Source organism: Rutilus rutilus, assembly GCF_951802725.1.
Source record: "Rutilus rutilus genome assembly, chromosome: 22".
NCBI classification, from domain to species: domain Eukaryota; kingdom Metazoa; phylum Chordata; class Actinopteri; order Cypriniformes; family Leuciscidae; genus Rutilus; species Rutilus rutilus.
In genome coordinates this window covers 1,662,608-1,678,677 of record NC_140227.1, presented here as the reverse complement: position 1 = coordinate 1,678,677, position 16,070 = coordinate 1,662,608, and the positions used below count along the sequence as shown (strand labels likewise).

General features: G+C 42.9%; 1 protein-coding gene across 11 annotated transcripts in view; it reads left to right on the top strand.

The window, feature by feature from the left end:
• atp2b2 (ATPase plasma membrane Ca2+ transporting 2) overlaps positions 1-16,070 on the top strand; it is a 193,273-nt gene that overhangs the window by 70,924 nt on the left and 106,279 nt on the right. For 9 of the 11 annotated variants that reach the window (XM_084394805.1, XM_084394808.1, XM_084394803.1 and 6 more), the window contains exon 1: positions 3,233-3,352. The exons of 1 other annotated variant lie outside the window; for it this stretch is intronic. The gene's annotated coding sequence lies outside the window, so the exon portion shown is untranslated. Of the gene's footprint in view, positions 1-3,232; positions 3,353-3,474; positions 3,495-16,070 lie in introns of those variants that run through there. One more of the 11 variants, XM_084394807.1, reaches the window with a different exon arrangement.

The following is a 16,070-nucleotide window of genomic DNA, read 5'->3' as shown; positions in this document are numbered from 1 at the left end:
AATAGAATTTACACATCAAATCAATAATCCTTGGACATCCAGCTCATATTCCGCATCCTCGTGACTCTTGCCGGCTGGTGAATTCGACAGACCCAGTTTACCGTGACGTGAGACACCTGTAATTGATAAGCAGGATTGGCTCATGCATCACTCGAGTCCCGTGAGGAAGTGTGTTTCAACACACCCGTGAGCTCGACTGATGTGAAGCTGTGTGTGTGTGTGTGTGTGTTCCAGCTTCACCATATTTCAGGGACAGATCTGTACACAGAAGTGAGCTAAACATCAAACACAATCTCCTTCTGGGGGCGTCCTCATTTGTAAAGACAGTATAGAGATAAAGTAAATAAAACACTTTTTGCAGAAACTTTTATTCTCTTTTAACTCTGTTAAGGGCGATTATTTATAACTAGATGTGTATAATATGTAATTCTATGGTATGTCACCATTTAGATACAGTAGCAGTGTCTTTCCATCCATCCATCCATCCATCCATCCATCCATCCATCCATCCATCCATCCATCCATCCATCCATCCATCCATCCAATTCACATTTATTTGTGTAGCGCTTTTCACAATACACATCGTTTCAAAGCAGCTTTACAGACAGTGCACGAGTACACTACAATTTAGAGTGATCTGTTATCAGAGGAAACTGTATAAGTTATGTATTTCAGAAATGTACACACAAATCACAGGTATCAAAAAATGTACTAATTTAAACAATGTAATAATTTAAGGCAGAAACAATGAGCTCATTGAAGTAATGAATACTTGTTTGTTAACAAATGATCCAAATCCATCCATCATCAGTGTTGAAGAGTATAGCCAACTACAAGTAGTGACGCTACTAACTTAAAGGGGTGGTTGATTAAGATTTGACTTTTCTAGCTTTAGTTAGTGTGTAATGTTGCTGTTTGAGCATAAACAACATCTGCAAAGTTACAACGCTCAAAGTTCAAAGCAAAGGGAGATATTTGCTTTTAAAGGAATAATTTTTTAAGGACTACAACAAACGGCTGGTAGAGACTACACCACATTCCTCCCGGGTTAGTGACATCACCAACCCTAGAATTTACATAACCCCGCCCCCTGAACACGCAGTCCATGTTGAGAAGAGGAAGAGTTGTTGTAATCGAGCTCAAACTGGAGCATCCGTCTTTTCACATGCAATAGAAAGTCACTCTGTGTGCATCTCACAACAGTTCCTATACGAGCGATCTATAGATTATCATGACAGAATATGCTAATTGAAGATAGTTAACTCTGATCAGCAACATAAATTCATCAACTAACCATTCAGAAACGTTCTGTTGCATTCTACGTGTTGCCACTTCTTCTTGAGTCTCTCCATCATTGTCTGACTCCGGTTTAAACATAAAAGGCAGAACAGTTTCTGACATTTTCTTGTCATGTGAGTAACACACACGAGCTCTTGAAACCCCGCCCCCTGTGCCGGGAGCAGCAGCTCATTTGCATTTAAAGGGCCAGACACAAAACGGTGCGTTTTTGCTCACCCTCAAAAAGTGACAACTTTAACATGCTGTATAAAAATATCAGTGGGGTATTTTGAGCTAAAACTTCACACACACACTCTGGGGACATCAGAGACTTATTTGACATCTTGTGAAAAGGGCATTATACCACCTCTTTAACTACATTTTTCAGTGGCTTGACAGTAGCTTAGTTGCTTTTCCAGTAGCTAACTACTTTTTCAGCAAGTAACGGTGTAGCGATTAACAAATCATTAAAGCAGCGCAGCGTCTTCTTATTACATCACAAACTAAAATTGTGCATTATCTATTTTTATGACACGCATCTTTACAGTTCGCTGAGAAGAGATCGTCTGATGATCATGTGAGTTGATATTTCATGACATAGACTTCAAGAACATACATGTGGATAATAGCCTTTTTAAATTAATTATTCAGCTTTATTGCACTTTTATCAAATGTCTATGTCTGATTTAATTACAATGACCTGTCATAGTTTACTCTGTCCCACCACAGTTTTATTTTGCACCTAAAGTATCACTAATGTTGTGTTTGGCTCCATTGCTTTGGCAAAGCATCTGGCAATCGAACAAAAACCGAAATGGCGATATCCTGGTGCACTTCTCTCTGATTCAAGAGGTTGTGTTGGGTTTCAGAGCGAAGTGTTCTGTGTGATCTATCTATCTATCTATCTATCTATCTATCTATCTATCTATCTATCTATCTATCTATCTATCTATCTATCTATCTATCTATCTATCTATCTATCTATCTATCTATCTATCTATCTATCTATCTATCTATCTATCTATCTATCTATCTATCTATCTATCTATCTATCCAACACAACCTCTTGAATCAGAGAGAAGTGCACCAGGCTATCGCCATTTAGTTTTTTGTTCGATTGACAGACGCTTTGCCAAAGCAATGGAGCCAAACACAACATTAGTGATACTTTACTACACGGCTACACCGTTACTTGCTGAAACAGTAGTTAGCTACTGGAAAAGCAACTAACCTGCTGTCAAGCCTCTGAAAATGTAAAGTTAGTGGCGTCACTACTTGTAGTTGGCTATACTCTTCAACACTGATGATGGATTTGGATCATTTGTTAACAAACAAGTATTCATTACTTCAATGAGCTCTTGTTTCTGACTTAAATTATTACATAGCTAACTGTGATTTGTATACATTTCTGAAATACATAACTAAGACAGTTTCCTGTAAAGCTGCTTTGAAACGATGTGTATTGTGAAAAGCGCTATACAAATCCTATCTATCTATCTATCTATCTATCTATCTATCTATCTATCTATCTATCTATCTATCTATCTATCTATCTATCTATCTATCTATCTATCTATCTATCTATCTATCTATCTATCTATCTATCTATCTATCTATCTATCTATCTATCTATCTATCTATCTATCTATCTATCTATCTATCTGAGTGTTTCTCATTCCCATCCCTTCATGTCTCTTTCTCTTTCTGTATGTTCTGCAGGGTTCACCCCTCCCTTCACCTCACTCTCCTTTTCTTTCCATCTCTCTCTCTCTCTCTCTCCCTCTCTTTCTCTCCCTCTCTCTCTCTCTCCCTCTCCCTCTCTCTCTCTCTCTCTCTCTCTCTCTCTCTCTCTCTCTCTCTCTCTCTCTCTCTCTCTCTCTCTCCCTCTCCCTCTCCCTCTTTCTCGCTCTCTCTCTCTCTCTCTCTCCCTCTCTCTCCCTCTCTCTCTCTCTCTGTCAGTGTGTTGTGTCGTACGGTTGAGTCTGTGTTTGCGTCTCTCAGTACAGATGCTGAAGGGTGATTACTCTTCTCCGAGACTCACGGCATTGTGGATTTGACATGATCGTCTGGTTCAGTAAGTAAAACTCACCTCTGCTTCCAGAACCGCTTCATTTGACAGTTAATGCATGTTTGCGTCTCTGTGGCGTTCGGGAACACGGAGCAGCTGTGCCGAAGCGCATGTGTCCTTCACACGCAGAAGGTTGGCACGCTGGCAGGTGGGGACGCATTGGGTTTCATGCTGTCTTAAATGATCTCCTGACCAGTGTGTCACGGCTGTTTTCTCTAGCATTGGAAGCTCCAGTTACAGTTGAATGGGATTATGTCAAAGCTCTCTTGCATGGGTGCCCTCAGATACGCCTGAGCACAGACAGATTTAGCTGGGGACAGTTTCCGACCCGCTGTTGTTGAGTTCGACCGCTTCAGAATGAGTGTAAAGTTTGTTGTGTGGATGTAGGTTTCTCAGACCGTGTTCAGAGGACACATGGCGGTGACCTCCAGAGTCGTACCTTCACTGCGACAAAACTGTGTTTTTGGATGCGCTGTGTAAGAACACGAGGGGGATCTCGTCCGTACCGAAGTCAGCAGATCCTCATTAATACGTCAGTTTCATAGCTGGTCATATAGCATGTACTATTACAGAGAATACTTGTTTTTAATATAACATACAGTCAAACCAAGTCAATATATCATTTTTGATCATATTTTTTTACTAGTGGGTACAGGACACTATAGTTCATTTATGTTAGTTAGGAGAGCAAGGTGTCTGAATTATGTTTGGTTTGACTGTACATGTTGAAAAAAAGTGATATATATATATATATATGTACCGTCTCATAGCTGAAATATGTCATGGTCATATAGCATGTACTGTTACAGAGAATACTTGTTATTAATATAATATACATGTTGAAGATGTTTTGTATGCAAAGGTTATGTAAGTTTCAGACGGCGTTTATCTCGCGCAGTAGGTGTCATATGCACAAGTGCTCAGCTGTAAATGTGTGTCTGCTGTAATGACTGCATAAGTTGCTGTGGATCATCCTTCATCGTGCCGGCAGCGAGATGCTCGCTCATTACCGCTGCGTGTGTGTGAGTGCGTACGTGTGTGTGTGTGTGTTTGATTGCATCTGTAGGGAATCAGGTTAGTGCATGTTGCATTCTGATGCGTCATGTGCCGGACGTTCATGAGCCCAGAGCTGGGTTATGACACACACTCGCCTATCCCACAGCTGGGTTACGACACACACTCCCCTATCCCACAGCTGGGTTACGACACACACTCCCCTATCCCACAGCTGGGATACGACACACACTCCCCTATCCCACAGCTGGGTTACGACACACACTCCCCTATCCCACAGCTGGGTTACGACACACACTCGCCTATCCCACAGCTGGGTTACGACACACACTCCCCTATCCCACAGCTGGGTTACGACACACACTCGCCGAGCCCACAGCTGGGTTACGACACACACTCGCTGAGCCCGCAGCTGGGTTATGACACACACTCATCGAGCCCACAGCTGGGTTACGACACACACTCGCCGAGCCCACAGCTGGATTACGACACACACTCATTGAGCCCATAGCTGGGTTACGACACACACTCCCCTATCCCATAGCTGGGTTACGACACACACTCGCCGAGCCCATAGCTGGGTTACGACACACACTCCCCTATCCCACAGCTGGGTTACGACACACACTTACCGAGCCTACAGCTGGGTTACGACACACACTCATCGAGCCCATAGCTGGGTTACGACACACACTCCCCTATCCCACAGCTGGGTTACGACACACACTCGCTGAGCCCACAGCTGGGTTATGACACACACTCATTGAGCCCACAGCTGGGTTACGACACACACTCGCCGAGCCCACAGCTGGGTTACGACACACACTCATCGAGCCCATAGCTGGGTTACGACACACACTCCCCTATCCCACAGCTGGGTTACGACACACACTCCCCTATCCCACAGCTGGGATACGACACACACTCCCCTATCCCACAGCTGGGTTACGACACACACTCCCCTATCCCACAGCTGGGTTACGACACACACTCGCCTATCCCACAGCTGGGTTACGACACACACTCCCCTATCCCACAGCTGGGTTACGACACACACTCGCCGAGCCCACAGCTGGGTTACGACACACACTCGCTGAGCCCGCAGCTGGGTTATGACACACACTCATCGAGCCCACAGCTGGGTTACGACACACACTCGCCGAGCCCACAGCTGGATTACGACACACACTCATTGAGCCCATAGCTGGGTTACGACACACACTCCCCTATCCCATAGCTGGGTTACGACACACACTCGCCGAGCCCATAGCTGGGTTACGACACACACTCCCCTATCCCACAGCTGGGTTACGACACACACTTACCGAGCCTACAGCTGAGTTACGACACACACTCATCGAGCCCATAGCTGGGTTACGACACACACTCCCCTATCCCACAGCTGGGTTACGACACACACTCGCTGAGCCCACAGCTGGGTTATGACACACACTCATTGAGCCCACAGCTGGGTTACGACACACACTCGCCGAGCCCACAGCTGGGTTACGACACACACTCATCGAGCCCATAGCTGGGTTACGACACACACTCCCCTATCCCACAGCTGGGTTACGACACACACTCGCCGAGCCCACAGCTGGGTTACGACACACACTTCCAGAGCCCGCAGCTGGGTAACGACACAGACTCGCCGAGCCCAGAGCTGGGTTACAACACACACTTCCCTATCCCACAGCTGGGTTACGACACACACTCGCTGAGCCCACTCATCGAGCCCACAGCTGGGTTACGACACACACTCATCAAGCCCACAGCTGGGTTACGACACACACTCATCAAGCCCGCAGGTGGGTAACGACACACACTCATCAAGCCCACAGCTGGGTTACGACACACACTCATCAAGCCCGCAGGTGGGTAACGACACACACTCGCCGAGCCCACGGCTGGGTTACGACACACACTCCCCTATCCCACAGCTGGGTTACGATACACACTCGCCGAGCCCACAGCTGGGTTACGACACACACTCCCCTATCCCACAGCTGGGTTACGACACACACTCCCCTATCCCACAGCTGGGTTACGACACACACTCGCCGAGCCCACAGCTGGGTTACGACACACACTCGCCGAGCCCACAGCTGGGTTACGACACACACTCGCCGATCCCACAGCTGGGTTACGACACACACTCGCCGAGCCCACAGCTAGGTTACGACACACACTTCCCGAGCCCACAGCTAGGTTACGACACACACTCCCCTATCCCACACCTGGGTTACGACACACACTCGCCGAGCCCACAGCTGGGTTACGACACACACTCCCCTATCCCACAGCTGGGTTACGACACGCACTCGCCGAGCCCACAGCTGGGTTACGACACACACTCGCCGAGCCCACAGCTGGGTTACGACACACACTCGCCGATCCCACAGCTGGGTTACGACACACACTCGCCGAGCCCACAGCTAGGTTACGACACACACTTCCCGAGCCCACAGCTGGGTTACGACACACACTCCCCTATCCCACACCTGGGTTACGACACACACTCGCCGAGCCCACAGCTGGGTTACGACACACACTCCCCTATCCCACAGCTGGGTTACGACACGCACTCGCCGAGCCCACAGCTGGGTTACGACACACACTCGCCGAGCCCACAGCTGGGTTACGACACACACTCGCCGATCCCACAGCTGGGTTACGACACACACTCGCCGAGCCCACAGCTAGGTTACGACACACACTTCCCGAGCCCACAGCTGGGTTACGACCAAGGGGCAACATTCTCATCTGAAAAATGAAGCCTACCCGGAAGTGCGAAAAACTGCAATACATTGAAAATCCGCTAGAGGGAGGTCCCAAAAGGGAGCAAATGTCCATAGCCCCCATGTTAAAATGTCCGTTTTCACAGCATAAATTCATGTTTTTACAGGTTGGTCCCATGGACTTTTATTGTATTTTTCGATAGCTTCCGAGTGCCTGACAACTGTGAGGGGGGTGAATTTTTTTCTAACTCGTTAGTTTAGATCGTATTTAGATATAAAGTATATGACAATAAGGGCGTGGTTAACTTTGATTGACAGCTTGATTGACAGCTGACAAGGCAGCGCCACGGGGAATGACAACATAAGAAGCACCATTTTTTTAATACAGTTGACATATAATACTACTGTTTCTGTATCATGAAATGTAGTTTTAAGAGTTTTTCAGGCGAGAATGTAGTTGTTTAAAGCTCAAATCTGTGGTTTATTTAAAGATTTATGAAAATTTTATCCAGTTGATCCAGCGATGACCGGGCGCTCGGTGTTCATGTACCCCGCCTGGAGCAGCCTTTCCTCGGCTAGTCGTGCTGACGTTTGCCGCTGACTCTGGCGTCTCTGTAGTGGTTAAACATGAGATATAATTCGTCTTGTGTATATCTAATGGGCGATTTTTGGTCTCGTGAATCTATAATTTTTTCCCTGGGCAATCATTTTGGCTGAGGGGAAGTTTCATAACTTTATAAGCTATTTAACTTTACCGATGTATGGTTAGACTAGAGCGCTGACTTTGTATGTTTGACTGAATTGTTTGCTTTATTTGTATAGCTTCTTATACCTTTTACTTATACTTTTATAATGGCTAATATTGATAAAACTGAAATTTAACAAAAAGAGACTGGGTTGAGTTTTGTCATTTTAATACAACAAAGATGATCTGTAATGTTGTTTACTGCAAAATCTGTTGTTTAGTACAAATGCACATATTGCCTGGACCATAAAATGTTTAATATTTTTATATTATATTTAAAATGAAAAGAGGCAGGTTTGTGTTTTATATTTAGTTTTTTCATAAATAGGCAAACGTTATGTGCAGTGAATATAATCAATACGCGTTGCCTGAACCACATTTGTGTGGCTATAATGTTTAAGATTTCTTTAAATGAAAACGAAAATAGTTAGTATGGTGTTTTATAACATATTTCGTTGCCTAAAATATACACAGAGATAACCGGAGTAGCAGAGCGAGCTGAGTGACGCGCGCTGAGTCAGAAGGTGGGCGGGGTTAGAATCTCAGCTCTTGATCACACAGTGATACGAACAGTAACGATGGTGTGGGTTTTACCGTATCAATCTCATCAAAGTGGATTTGCTTTGTTAGCAGAAAACAGCGTCTTCTCGACATGAACAACATGAACCAAACTCTTCCAGTCTCAGATAAACTACAGTGATTGAGGGCGGGGCTAAGAGATGCTGTTCAGCCAATCAAGACCACAGGCTGACATTATGCAAATTAGTTACAAACCTAGGCAGATTCAACAGGAAGTGAGACTAAAAATATTGACGACTCATTTCAGTTCAGAATCACTTCTTATTTTTGGACTACCATTTATCTGCACTTTTAACTTTGTAGACCTTTTACATTCACAATCAGATGTATCACACACTACATGAAAGGTAATAATAGGGACACTTTAAAATGTTCATCACCCTAAGACAAAAATGGTTCTTTTAAGATCTGATCTTGAAAGGTCTTTTGGGGAGCGAAATTTTTTTTCTTCCTGTTGCATCGTTACAAAAATTATATTCATGTCTTTCTTTCTTCAGTCAAAAAGAAATGAAGGTTTTTGAGGAAAACATTCCAGGATTTTTCTCCATATAGTGACTTCAATGGGGTCCAACGGGTTGAAGGTCCAAATGTGAGTTTCAGTGCAGCTTCAAAGTCTCGACACGATCCAGCCGAGGAATAAGAGTCTTATCTAGACAAACCAGCGGACATTTTCTAGAAAAAATAAACATTCATATACTTTTTAACACCAAATACTCATCTTGCATTAGCACTGATGCGCCACACATTACGTAATCACGTTGAAAGGTCAAGTGTGACGTAGGTGGAAGTACCGACCTAGTGTTTATAAAGCGAACATGCAAAGACTAAATCTAACGCTATTTACAAAAAAAATAATAAAATAAAATAAAAGGTAAAACAATGATGTCGGATGATTTTGAGGTTGGAGGAGATAATTAGATGGAGTTTTCACACTACTCTACATTTATGAAGCTGCACTGAAACTCACATTTGGACCTTCAACCTGTTGGACCCCATTGAAGTCACTATATGGAGAAACATCCTGGAATGTTTTCCTCAAAAACCTTCATTTCTATTCGACTGAAGGATTGGATGAATTTTGGATGACGTGGGGGAGAGTAAAGTATCAGGACTCCTTTAATATCATGTAGATGTTTGGAGGCTCTGGTGCTCATGCTTTTGCTTGTCCACTATCCTGCATTATGTCACCAAATGGAGGACTTGGGACCCAAGGGTTTAGGGCAGTATTTGGGACACAAGCATTTTGTGTAATGCTATTAAAATGAGCTGTTGCCAACGTCTCTAACTAAAACTCAAGCAGATTTAGAGCAGGTAAATGTACAACTGCAAAATGAAACGTCTGTCATCATTTACTCACCCGAAAATCATATTTTAGCCAACAATGCTGAAAGTACAGTATCATAAAAGTATGTAGTTAATGCTATCAGTCTGTCCACATCGAGCACAAAAGTCGGCATGTGACGTGTTCAGTAGAGACAGTGGAAATGTGTGTTTGTGACAGTCCTTCTGCTGTTTTTAGCGTTTACAGTAACGGGCTACTTTTTTCAGTGGTGTAAGATAACAAAACATTGTTTTTCTTTGTCATATTGAGTTGTTCCCGCAGTTTTACAGCCAAACAACCTGAGGCAATAAAAAACAAGCTCTCTTTAACCTCTCTCTCTCTCTCTCTCTCTCTCTCTCTCTCGTTGGGAAAGTCCAGACAATTCATTTTAACAAACTATAAAAAAATTTTTTTTAAATGCACTTCTCAGTAAACTACTCTTGACTGTAGTTGAACTACTTTAAATTATGAGTATCTTATTCAGATATGGTTTCAAAGCAGCTTCCCAACATTGATTAAAGGAGTCAATTTTTATAATGTCCTCCGAAGCCCACTTATAATGATATGACACTGCTATGATTGGGTAACAGTTTTGCATATTAAAATAATTTTCAATGTCCCCGCCATTACACGTGAGGAATTGTTTTGAAAAAAAAAAAGGCAACCGCTGAAATTCAGCCACTCATGTTTGAGCCAGAGTCTGATCATGAATCAGAAGAAAACAAACCTAAACCTCAAATATCAAGGAGACTCTATTCTCCGGAAATTAATCATCTTTATTTATATTTATTCCTTATCTATTTGTGATGCATTTTATTATATTATATCAGTCACTGCATCATCTTTTATTTTCAGTCTCTCTGCGTCGAACTGTGTCGTGTTTAAAAACGAATCTGCAGTGAACAAACAATGGAGTCTTAGGCCCCGTCCACACTACTGCGTTTTCGTTTAGAAACGGAGACCTTTTGCTACGTTTGCACCTCCCGTCCACACTAAAACGGCAAAAACGGAGACCCAAAACGGAGAAGTTTAGAAACGCTGCCGACCCGTTTTTCGTTTTGAATCTCCGGAGGGCGTTTTAGTGTGGACGGGTCAAAACAGAGGACTTTAGAAACGATGACGTAGTAGAGGCTCACGCTCGGATCTATGATTGGGTGTCATCAGTCATGGCGTAGGCTATATCTTTTCTAGCAGCTGTTGTGCAAGTAAATTCTGCATTTTACAATGCTAACTGCCTACATGCGCCGGAGGCAAGCTATTATTCGAGCGATCTGTGACAATTCCCGGTAAAATAGTGACAATGTTACAATTCCCGTGTGCAACTGACAATTCCCTATAAAATAGTTTACGTTTGACAATTCCCGGTATCGACCGTGTATATGGAGCGTCGGTTTTGGGTAAACCCGGGAAGAACCAGCGCATGGTGGGATAATTTTATCAATAAAGTTGTGTTTACACCGGCTCGCACATGCCCAGTGTTGGTGAATGGTCACGTGATCCGCGTTTTCAGTCGTTTTAATGTGGACGGAGATCAATTCTAATACGCAGCTAAAACGCTGGTGTGGACGGAGATCGTATTCGTTTTAATTCTCCGTTTCTAAACGAAAACGCAGTAGTGTGGACGGGGCCTTACTGACGCGATTTGCCAATTTATTAAAAATAGTTCATTTAACAGTTAGGATCATAAGGAGGGCAATGCAAAAAAATGTCTTGTAATCCTGAGAGGCGTCTCTATGTTTTGTTGCTGGAGTAATCTTGTGTTGGAGTCTCTCTCGTATTTACTACTAAATGACATTCGCAAATCGGTGGGCGGGGCTTAAGAGTCAGTGATGTAGAAGTGGGCGTCGATCTTCTTCTTCTCTGTGATGTCATACTGAGACAAACTCCGAAACGAGTCCTTTTGGCAGCTTGGTTTCAGTAAAAGCTGTTTTTGGACTAATGAGGAAGTTTTGAGATATTTTTCTCAAACAATTTCCAAAGTAATGTTAATATTGATTTTTCACAGCTGTTTGCTTGTGTTTTGTTGTATTATACAGTTGAATTAAAGGGATGGTTCGGAGTAAATCAACCTGGGGTCCTTTGCACCATGACCTCGAGCCAAACACCCCCCAGAAGCCTTTTCCCCTTGGTTGAACATTATTAAAGTTAGAGCTTATTTAGAGATATCAGCCGATGGTTTAGTGCAGGCGCTAATGGATCCAATGATGTATCTGGTAAATGACCCCACTAATAATGCCCAGAATGGCACCACACTTCTACAGTAGGACAAACAGGTTCTGTACTCATAAAACGAGGCATTGGAAAGTGTGTAAGTACATCAGGAGTTTATTTAAATAACACTTGCCTGACGGCTAATGCTACCGCTAACCTGGACACCGACGTCACTTCAGGGATTTGGGAAAAGCACGTAAAAGTCCTGCAGAAAGCGATCATAAGGATGTAGTGTAACAACGCCCAGTTCCAGGAATGCACTAATATTTTGTTGGTAGTACCAGTTTATAACAATTATTAGTTAACACTAAGTTGTCAATTTACCAGATACATCATTGGATCCATTAGCGCCTGCACTAAACCATCGGCTGATATCTCTAAATAAGCTCTAACTTTAATAATGCTCAACCAAGGGGAAAAGGCTTCTGGGGGGTGTTTGGCTCGAGGTCATGGTGCAAAGGACCCTAGGTTGATTTTACTCAGAACCATCCCTTTAATATCCCCAACTTACTGGAAATTTTTCTACAGATTAATTTTTTCACTACAGTATAGTACAGTAATTGTCATGTTAGTCTGTAAATAATCTGCATTACTGCTCTGGAAATGGGCTAATCTGCCTTAAACTGCCATAAATCTTTTATAACTCATGACTCACAGAATGAAATATGATTCACGCAGCTGTTGTATAATACTTTCTTAATGGCGTCTGAACAGCTGTCCTTATTGTGAAGCCACACGCCAGCGAGAAGAAATGAAACGAATCGAGTCACATTGAAAACTTTACATTGCAAGAACCGTTACAGGCATTTAATTTTACTTTTACCACAAGCAAACATTAATTTTACTCATCCAATCATGATTTAACATCTGTTTTAATCTGCTTTTCATGCTAATATATTTAAGGCAAAAACAAACGTTGATGCTGTTTACACTGTGTTGAATGTAAATAGAGGTAGATACCAAGTATAAGTGAAAGATGCTGGTCACACAAAGTATAAATAAAACTGTTTCTGCTAAAGGTAAATGATCTGAGCAGTGCTGAGCTGAGAATATAAAGCAAATGAATCTCTAGTAGTGCAGATTCATGGAGTTCACTAGAGTCAGGAGATGAATCCTGTGGACCAGATATAGCTCGGACACATCTTTAATATTTCATGTGTTATGGCTGATGTGTGTGTGCTTGCTTCGACACGAGCCCCGGACGATGTTTCAGAGAGCGTTTGCATACTATGGACAGACGGCCTGTCATGCTTTCTCACCAATGCCTAGAAATGACACACTTCATCTTTAAGAGATTGATCTGGGAGGAGAGGAGGATGATTGACAGATGGTTAGAGACGAGACTTTCTAAAACACCGCCTCACTGACCAAAGAGACTCTACATTTGAGTAATTTCACTGCATTACCAGCATCAGCCAGGCTTGTTTACTGTCCCGAATCTCACAGAACACACTGTGCAGAACGCTTCGTCCCACAATGCAATTCATCTCAACTCGATCTTCTTTTTCCAGTGCATAATGTATGCCATGGAATAAAAAATAAATAAAAAATGAAAAAGGTAATTGCAACTTCTTGCGACTGACAATTCGGACTTTTTTTCCTCACAATTGTGAGAGAAAAAAAGATCGTCAACCAGTGGATCTCTGAGCTGAGTGAGTGAGTGGAGGCAGGGCTCATTTGCATATTCATAGAAGCACGCATACTAAATGAGGCAAGGGTGTCGAGTTACATTCAAGATATTTTAAGACACGAATAACATTTTTTCAAGGAAAAAGGTTTAAATATGTCATTTTGATGACCAAAGATGAGTTTTAAGGGAGAAAATGACTGACTAAAGGGGTCATTTTTTTAATTACTGATACCTAATTTATGATGATTACTAAAAAAATGTGATCACAGGCTATTTATTTGGAGTTAAAAACATCATGACTTTACTGGTGAAATCAGTCCATTTGAGTCGTGTTTCAGATGCGGTTCGCGTGTCGAATTGAATCAAATTTCCTGGCAAACCCAAGAGACGCCGACACTGTGAGCATCTGCAAAGCAAAGGTGGATCCTCTGCGGTGGATCAATATGCAGCGTCAGCACATCATGGACCCCGGGACGGTGGACATCTGAGAGGCTTCGACAGCGCGCCGGCGGGGGTCCACACACACACACACACACACACTGGCGGCAGCAGGGAGTCGTGTGTGTGTGTTCAGGAAGTGACATGACATCTGCTCTCTCTGAAACGGATCCCAGGCATCGCATTAAAGGGCAGCTCGCCTCATGATCAGGAATCCCTCTACAAGGCTGCGCTTATTTCATTAAAACAAAACAAAAAACAGTAATAATGTTAAATATTATTCCACTTTAAAATAATTGTTTTCTATTCTTGAAAGATCAAAAGAACAGCAATTATTTGATAGAATAGAATACTTTGTAAAATTGTAAATGTCTTTGTAGCAAAGGTAGACGTTGTGGGAAGAAGGAGGCGGGAACCGACGAACATTCAAAGACTTTAATCCATAAATAAATACAAAACGAAAGTAAAAGATAAAACATATAATAATAAAAATAATAGCATCCCCTCACGGAACATAAACATAAAACAACATAAATCCAGGCCTGGTCCTCTCTCGATCTTCACTGTCGTCGAGACCGGTGCGTCGCTCATTATCAGTCACGCCACCGTCCTCGTCCTGCTTTACTGACACTTTTGATCAATTTAATGCGTCCTTGCTGAATAAAAGTATTGATTTTTTTTATAAAAATGTTTCTTGATCATCAAATCATCATATTAGAGTGATTTGTGAAGGATCATGTGACACTGAAGACTGGAGTAATGATGCTGAACATTCAGCTTTGATCACAGGAATAAATTACACTTTACTGTATATTCACATAGAAAACTGTCATTTTAAATTGTAATAATAATTCACTGTTTTTACTGTATTTTCGATCAAATAAATGCAGCCTTGATGAGCATTAGAGACTTCTTTTAAAAACATTAAAAACGCACCGATCCCAATCTTTCGAGCATCAGTGTGAGCTCCTGAACGTAAGCTCGGGTGTGAGGTTAAGCATCACTGATGTCGTCGACATGTTTGGGCTCTGTTCCCCGGCGGAAGCTCTTTCTCCAGGCCGGCATTGAGACACAGGTTATTAAAGTCTCGGCGGAAACAAAGTCGATCACTCGAGCCGTGGTTTGCGTGCAGTCATGTGAGAGGCTAGCGTGTAAATCCAGCACTATCCGCAAACCCCGGAGCGATCCGTTCTCCAAAAGACCCTGGACAAAGGAGGACTCGTGGGAAGAAAAGGCAGCGTGTCTCAATCTCTTCAACCTTTACACACAAATGACTTCCAGCGGCACCCTTTCATCCGCTGATATTTGTTTCAGAAATAGACATCTTCACGGTCACTTCCCCTGATGTGAGATCGCAACACTATTAAAACTCGCCGCGCGGACAAACAAATCCTGTTTTGCAATTTGATGTTGAATTGTGTTTATGGAAATACTCAAGCGTTCACACAAAAATGACAATCATCATGTGGTTTCAAACTGTGAAACACAAAAGAAAAAGATGCTGTTTTCTAATGTAATGCGGTTACATAATCTACAGGCTCATTGGGAAAATGTCCCGATTGCCGATGAAAAGATCATTTCTTTTACAGAAATCGCTAAGGACTACAACAAACGGCTGATAGGGCCGACAAAGAGCTTCTTCAGGTTTAGTGACATCACAAACCCTAAAATTTACATAAACCCCGCCCCCGGGAATGCGATTTATAGATTATCATGACAGAATATGCTAATCAATGACTAGAAGATAACTATACATTAGCTACATAAATTCATCAACTAACCATTCAGAAATGTCCTGTTGCTTCTACATGTTGTCACTTCTTCTTGAGTCTCTCCATCATTGTCTGACTCCAGTTTGAACATAAAAGACTAAGGGCCCTATCTTGCTCCCAGAGCAATTGACTTTGTACACTGACGCATGTATCATTCCTATTTTGCACCCGACGCACAGAGGACTTTTCCCTCCACAGACGCACGTCGGTAAATTAGGGAATGAACTTGCGCTCCCGGGGGCGGTTCAGCGAAAAGAGGAGGCGTGTTCCGGT